The sequence below is a fragment of the Arachis stenosperma genome, chromosome 9 (genome assembly GCF_014773155.1).
Source record: "Arachis stenosperma cultivar V10309 chromosome 9, arast.V10309.gnm1.PFL2, whole genome shotgun sequence".
Taxonomy (NCBI): domain Eukaryota; kingdom Viridiplantae; phylum Streptophyta; class Magnoliopsida; order Fabales; family Fabaceae; genus Arachis; species Arachis stenosperma.
In genome coordinates, this window is record NC_080385.1 from 69,250,726 (window position 1) to 69,258,033 (window position 7,308).

Consider the following 7,308-nt stretch of genomic DNA (forward strand, 5'->3'; position numbering starts at 1 on the left):
ACACTCATTAGGATTAGTTTAGAGTTAGTTTTAGAGAGAGAAGCTCTCACTTCTCTCTAGGATTAGGATTAGGATTAGGTTTAGTTCTTAGATATAGATTTTAATTCATCTTCTTCTATTTCTATCTTCTTAATTCCTTGCAGTTACATTCATTCTTCTTCCATTCTTTTGTTGTAATATCTTTCATGTTGTTCTTGTATTTTGTTATAGATCTACTATTGTTCCTTCTATTTTCTTTCCATTCAATCCAAGGTAATTCATAATAATTGTGTTTCTTTGTGATTGTAGTTGTTAATTCTTTGTAATAATAGTTGTTAGATTTCATTCTTGTTATAGATTTCATATGCTTTCCTTTTATGCCTTCCAAGTGTTTGATAAAATGCTTGGAAAGATTTTTGAATAGAATTTTATACTCTTGGCTTGGAGAGGTAACTTAGGACCTCTTGAGTTACTAATGTCCAAAGGATTGATGATTGGGAGCCACTGACTCTAGTTCTCACTAATTGAATTAGTGGAGAGTTAGGACCTATGGACTTGGATTGATATATCTCATTTAACTTTCCTTTACTACTAGTTAGAGGATGATTTAGTGAGGTTAATCCTTGCCAGTTCTCATATTGTGCTTAGTGATTAGGATAGAGATCCTTGACCACCAACCCTTGCCAAGACCTTTTTTAGCTATTAGTTTACTTTCTTGCCATTTATCTTTCATATTTCTTATCAAAAACCCTAAAATAACTCATAACCAATAACAAGACACTTTATTGTAATTCATAGGGAGAACAACCCGAGGTTCAATACTTCGGTTTATAAATTTTAGGGTTTTGTACTAGTGACAACAACTTTTTGTATGAAAGGGTTATTGATTGGTTTAGAAACTATACTTGCAATGAGAATTCATTTGTGAAATTCTATACCATCACCACCTTGTAGAGTTCTAGAGCTATGATTTCATGAACTTCTACTTCCTCTCCAATCATGATATTATGGATCATGATGGCCCGATCCACAGTTACCTCAGATCGGTTGCTTGTGGGAATGATAGAGCGTTGGATGTACTCCAACCATCCTCTAGCCACAAGCTTAAGATTCGGTCTTCTCAATTGAACCGGGTTGCCTCTTGAGTATCTTTTCCATTAAGCTCCTTCTACACATATGTCCATGAAGACTTGGTCTAACCTTTGATCAAAGTTGACCCTTTTGGTGTAGGGGCATGTGTTTTCTTCCATCATTGGCAAGTTGAACGCTAGCCTCACATTTTTCGGACTGAAATCTAAGTATTTTCCCCGAACCATTGTAAGCCAATTCTTTGGGTTTGGGTTCATACCTTGATCATGGTTTCTTGTGATCCATGCGTTTGCATAGAACTCTTGAACCATTAAGATTCCGACTTGTTGAATGGGGTTGGCAAGAACTTCCCAACCTCTTCTTCGGATCTCTTGTTGAATCTCCGGATATTCGCCCTTTTTGAGACTAAAAGGGACCTCAGGGATCACCTTCTTCTTGGCCACAACTTCATAGAAGTGGTCTTGATGGACCTTTGAGATGAATCTCTCCATCTCCCATGACTCAGAGGTAGAGGTAGTTACCTTCCCTTTCCTCTTTCTAGAGGTTTTTCTGGCCTTAGGTGCCATAAATGGTTATGGAAAAATAAAAAGCAATGCTTTTACCACACCAAACTTAAAATATTCGCTCGTCCTCGAGCAAAAGATGAAAGAAGGATATAGAAGAAGAAGAAAATGGAGGAAATGGAAGGTGTATGTGTTTCGGCCAAGGGGAGGGAAAGGTGTGTATGATGTGTGAAAATGAAGGAGTGGAGAGGGGTATTTATAGGAAAAGGGAAAGAGAGTGGCCGAAAGGTTTGGGTGGGTTTGGGAGGGAAATGGTTTTGGATTTTGAAAGTGGGTGGGGGGTTTTTAGGGAAGAGTTAAGGAAGTGATTGGTGAAAGATATTTGGGGAAGAGTTATGGAGGTGATTGGTGAAGAGGAGAGAGAATGAGTTGAGGTTGGTGGGGATCCTATGGGGTCCACAGATCTTGAGAGGTCAAGGAATTCTTATCCATGCTCCAATTGGGCGTTCAGGATGCCTTAGAGTGTAATTCTGGTGTTTAAACGCCAGTCTGCTGCCCTATTCTGGCATTTAAACGCCAGCTTTCCTTCCTGTTCTGGCGTATAAATGCCAGTTTGTTGTCCTGTTTTGGCGTTTAAACACCCAGAAAGGTGCCAGATTGGGCGTTTAAACGCCCATTTTACTACCCTTACTAAACGCCAGTAAGTCCTTCCTCCAGGGTGTGCTATTTTCAATGTTGTTTTTGATTTTTTTTTATTTTTGTAATTGTCTTTGTGACTTCACATGATCATCAACCTAAAAGAAAACAAAATAATATAGATAAAATTAAAATAAAATTGGGTTGCCTCCCAATAAGCGCTTCTTTAATATCAATAGCTTGACAGTGAGCTCTCATGGAGCCTCACAGATGATCAGAGTATGGTTGAGATCTCTCAACACCAAACTTAAAGTTTGGCTGTGGCCTCCCAACACCAAACTTAGAGTTTGAATGTGGGGGCTCTATTTGACTCTGTATTGGGAGAGGCTCTTCATGCTTACTTTCCATGGTTACAGATGGAGAACCTTGAGTCTTTACTACAAGGCATTCTTCATTCACATGAAGGATCAACTCTCCTTTGTCAACATCAATTACAGCTCTTGTCGTGGCTAGGAAGGGTCTTCCAAGGATGATGGATTCATCCTCATCCTTCCTAGTGTCTAAGATTATGAAATCAGCAGGGAAGTAAAGGCCTTCAACCTTCACTAGCACGTCCTATACTAGTCCATAAGCCTTTTTCATAGATTTATCTGCCATCTCCAATGAGAATTTGGCAGCCTATACCTCATAGATTCCCAGTCTCTCCATTACAGAAAGGGGCAACATGTTTATCCCTGACCCCAGGTCACACAGAGCTTTTTCAAAGGTCATGGTGCCTATGGTACAGAGTATTAAGAATTTACCAAGATCCTGTTTCTTTTGAGATAAATTTTGCTGTACCAATGTATTCAGTTCATTGGTGAGCAAGGAGGCTCTTCCTCCCAAGTCTCATTACCAAATAGCTTGGCATTTAGCTTCATGATTACTCCTAAATATTGGGCAACTTACCCTTCAACAATGTCTTCATCCTCTTCAGAAGATAAATAGTCATCAGAGCTCATGAATGGTAAAAGGATGTCCAAGGGAATCTCTATGGTCTCTGTATGAGCCTCAGATTCCTTTGGTTCCTCATTTGGGTGTTCCGTACTAACCATTGGACGTCCCCTGAGGTCTTCCTTAATTAGATTCACATCCTCCACCTCCTCTAAGGTTTCGGCCACGTTGATTATATCAATGGCCTTGCACTCTCCTTTGGGATTCTCTTCTATATTGCTTGGGAAAGTGCTAGCAGGAGTTTCAGTAACCCTTTAACTCAGCTGGCCCACTTGCGCCTCCAAATTTCTAATGGAGGATCTTGTTTTAGTCATGAAACTAAGAGTGGCCTTAGATAGATCAGAGACTATGTTTGCTAAGCTAGAAGGATTCTGCTCAGAATGTTCTGTCTGTTGCTGAGATGATGATGGGAAAGGTTTGCTATTGCTAAACCTGTTTCTTCCACCATTGTTATTATTGAAGCCTTGCTTCTGTTGATCCTTCCAAGAAAAATTTGAATGATTTTTCCATGAAGGATTATAGGTGTTACCAAAGGCTTCACCCATGTAATTCACCTCTGCCATTGCAGGGTTCTCAGGATCATAAGCTTCTTCTTCAGAAGATACTTCTTTAGTACTGTTGGATGCATTTTGCAATCCATTCAGACTCTGAGAGATCATAATGACTTGTTGGGTTAATATTTTGTTCTGAGCCAGTATGGCATTCAGAGCATCAATTTCAAGAACTCCTCTCTTTTGAGGCATCTCATTACTCATAGGATTCCTCTCAGAGGTATACATGAACTGGTTATTTGCAACAATTTCAATAAGTTCCTGAGCTTCTGCAGGTATTTTCTTTAGGTGAATGGATCTACCTGCAAAGTGGTCCAGTGACATCTTGGAAAATTCAGACAGACCATCATAGAATATATCTAATGTGGTCCATTCTGAAAGCATGTCAGAAGGACACTTTTTGGTCAGCTGCTTGTATCTTTCCCAAGCTTCATAGAGGGATTCACCTTCTTTCTGTCTGAAGGTTTGAACATCCACTCTAAGCTTGCTCAGCTTTTGAAGAAGAAAGAAATTGGCTAAGAAAGCCGTAACTAGCTTATCCCAAGAGTCCAGGCTATCTCTGGGTTGTGAGTTCAACCATATTCTAGCTCTATCTCTTACAGCAAAAGAGAAAAGCATAAGCTTGTAGACTTCAGGATCATCTCTATTGGTCTTAACAGTATCACAGATCTGCAAGAACTCAGTTAAAACTGAAAAGGGTCTTCTGATTGAAGTCCATGAAACTTATAGTTCTATTACAGTAGAGAAACTAATTGAGGCTTTAGCTCAAAGTTGTTTGCTCCTATGGCAGGGATTGTGATGTTTCTTCCATAAAAGTTGGAAGTTGGTGTAGTAAAATCACCAAGCATCTTCCTTGCATTGTTGTTTGGTTCGGCCATAATTGTTTCTTTTGCTGCTTCCTTTTCAAAAATTTCAGTGAGCTCCTCTTCAGAGTTTTGTGCTTTTGTTGCTCTTAGCTTCCTCTTCAGAGTCCTTTCAGGTTCAGAATAAGCTTCAACAAGTATGCCTTTATCTTTGTTCCTGCTCATATGAAAGAAAAGAAAACAAAGAAAATATAAAATCCTCTATGTCACAGTATAGAGATTCCTTGAGGTGTCAGAGGAAAACAAGAATGGGGGTCACAAACGGTGACCTCCCCACACTTTAGAATCAAGCATCATCCTCGATGCTACTACTGAAGCTCGGGATGGGGGTCAACAATCACGCCGGGCTATGGCTCATGCTCAGGCTGTGGAACTGGCGGTGGTGCTGGCTGTGAGTCCTCAGGAGTGGTCTGTGCTTCTGGTGGTGCGTCCTACTGAGTCGGCTCCTCGCCATGCTCTTCCTCCTGATCCTGCTCGTCTGAGGCTGGAGAGTCTGGGAGCGGGGAGAGTTCGATGCCCTGGGATGCAAATGCCCAGTCTAAGTGATCAATACGTCTCATAAGGCGACGCTCGAGGCGCTCCAGAAATGGAGTAAACGCTGCACCAATAGGTATGTCGGTTGAGGTGCTGGTGGTGGTGGTAAGGATGCGGTGGCTGATGACAAGTCATCATATACCCATTTTTCAAGCTAATTTCACTTGTTTTGTTAGCATTTATGCACTTTCTTGCATCCTAAGTAAGTGATTTAATGCATAACTTCTCTAAATCAAGCAACCACCATGAAATTATTGTTAAATCATGAGGTTTAAGCTAATTTTAATTGAATTTTAATTGATTTATAAGCCTCTTGAATTTAGTGATACTTGGAGTGGTTGTTTTGGTTTATTATAGGTGAAGAAAAGAAAAGAAAAGGAAAAGCGTGGCCTAAGAAGTGTAGCCCAAGGAAAGGAAAGTGTGGCAAAAGAGAGAAGAAGCGTGCCGCATGCAAAGAGGAAGGCAACATTGCCCTCCACAAGGGCACACTGCCCTCTAGGAGGGCAACATAAGAGAACCAAGAAGAGAAGGCAACTCTGCCCTGCCCACTACAAGGGCAGAGCACAAAATGTGCCTTGGAACCAAGAGGAAGAGAACCTTGCCCTGCCCTCCACAAGGGCAGTATCGGGCTCTCCAAGGAAAGAAATCAAAGGAAAAATGCCTATGATGCATGCCACAAGGATCGAACAAGGAACCATGAGGAAGCTAGGACTTAAGGTTGATTGCCGTGCCATGAAGCCAAGAAAAATGATGAGCGTGTGCTTCTGCCGTGTTTCGAACACGGGACGTGAAAGAGGGAACATTGCCCTGCCCTCTGCGCGGGCAGGGCAGCATCTTGTGTGTGGCGCACCAAGAAGCGATTCTGGCGCACCAATTTTTGACCCTGGCAGCGCCAAGCGCGCACACTCCTCGATCTGGCAGCACCACAATTTTCTGCCCTGCCCTTGGCGCGGGCAGGGCAGCGTTTTGCATTCCTGGTAGCACTAATCCGCACCAACACGCACCCAAGACGCACCAAACCTCCGCACCAAGCACCAATTTTCTGCCCTGCCCTCCACAAGGGCAGGGCAGCCTCCTGGGAGCCACCATTTTGGGCTGAAAATTTAAATTAAAAATCCATTTGAATTCATTTCTTCACCAATTCAAAAGCCCATCCAAATCCCAATATCCAAGAATAGAAAGTGTATAAATAGGAGTTAGTTTGATGTAATTAGGACTTTTACCTTTACATTTGAATTTTACTTTTACTTTCACTTTTCTTTTGAGCTTTGGCAATTGTTCTTGGTGACCTCACCGAGATTTCTGAGAATTGGGGAGGAGAATTGATCTCTCTTCTTCCTCATTCTTGCCTGAGCATTTCTAATCTTCTGTTTATGAGTTTTGGGTGTGAGAAATTGAGAAAATTCTGTCTCAATTCCCATTCAAATTCTCTTCAAATCTCTTTCTGCATAATTGAATCCATTTACATTTCCTTTACTGCTTCTTCTTCTAATTCTTGTCAATTGCTTTGTTAACTTGGATCTAGGAAGGCAAATAGAGATCTAGGCTCTGCTACCTAGTCTCTTGAGACCTGAGACCAAATTTTACTTTTGGTTCCTCTGGGAACCTCTGCTGCACTTTATTTCCTTGCTGATTTAATTCTCATTGCTTCTAATTCAATTTCTGTTCTCTTAATTGTTGCAATTCACATTCTCTTGTTTAAATTCTGCAATCCCTGTCCTCAATTCCCTTTTACTTTCAAGCAATTTATATTTCTTGCAATTTAAGTTACTGCAATTTACATTTCTTGCACTTTAAGTTTCAGTCATTTACTTTCTTGTTCTTTAAGATTCAGTCCATTTTACCTTCCTGTTCTTAAATTTACTGCAAATTCCCCTCTCCCTTTACATTTACTGTCATTTACTTCCTGTTAAACACAAATCACTCAACCAACACTTGATCCGCTTGACTAAACCACCCACTAAACTAAAATTGCTCAATCCTTCAATCCCTGTGGGATCGACCTCACTCATGTGAGTTATTATTACTTGATGCGACCCGGTACACTTGCCGGTGAGTTTTGTGTTGGATCGTTTTCCACACATCAGTGGCGGCCGAGGAAGAGGGGGCTGCTGCTGTGGAGGGTGAAGGTCCAGCTGCCTCCACAGTCACTCTAATCCG

At 41.2% G+C, this 7,308-nt stretch overlaps 1 non-coding gene across 1 annotated transcript; it reads left to right on the forward strand.

The window, feature by feature from the left end:
• The first annotated feature begins 4,129 nt into the window (after window positions 1–4,129).
• On the forward strand, window positions 4,130–4,237 carry LOC130952944 (small nucleolar RNA R71). Its single transcript, XR_009075117.1, has one exon. It is a non-coding gene; the product is annotated as a small nucleolar RNA R71 (small nucleolar RNA).
• Window positions 4,238–7,308: the final 3,071 nt, after the last annotated feature.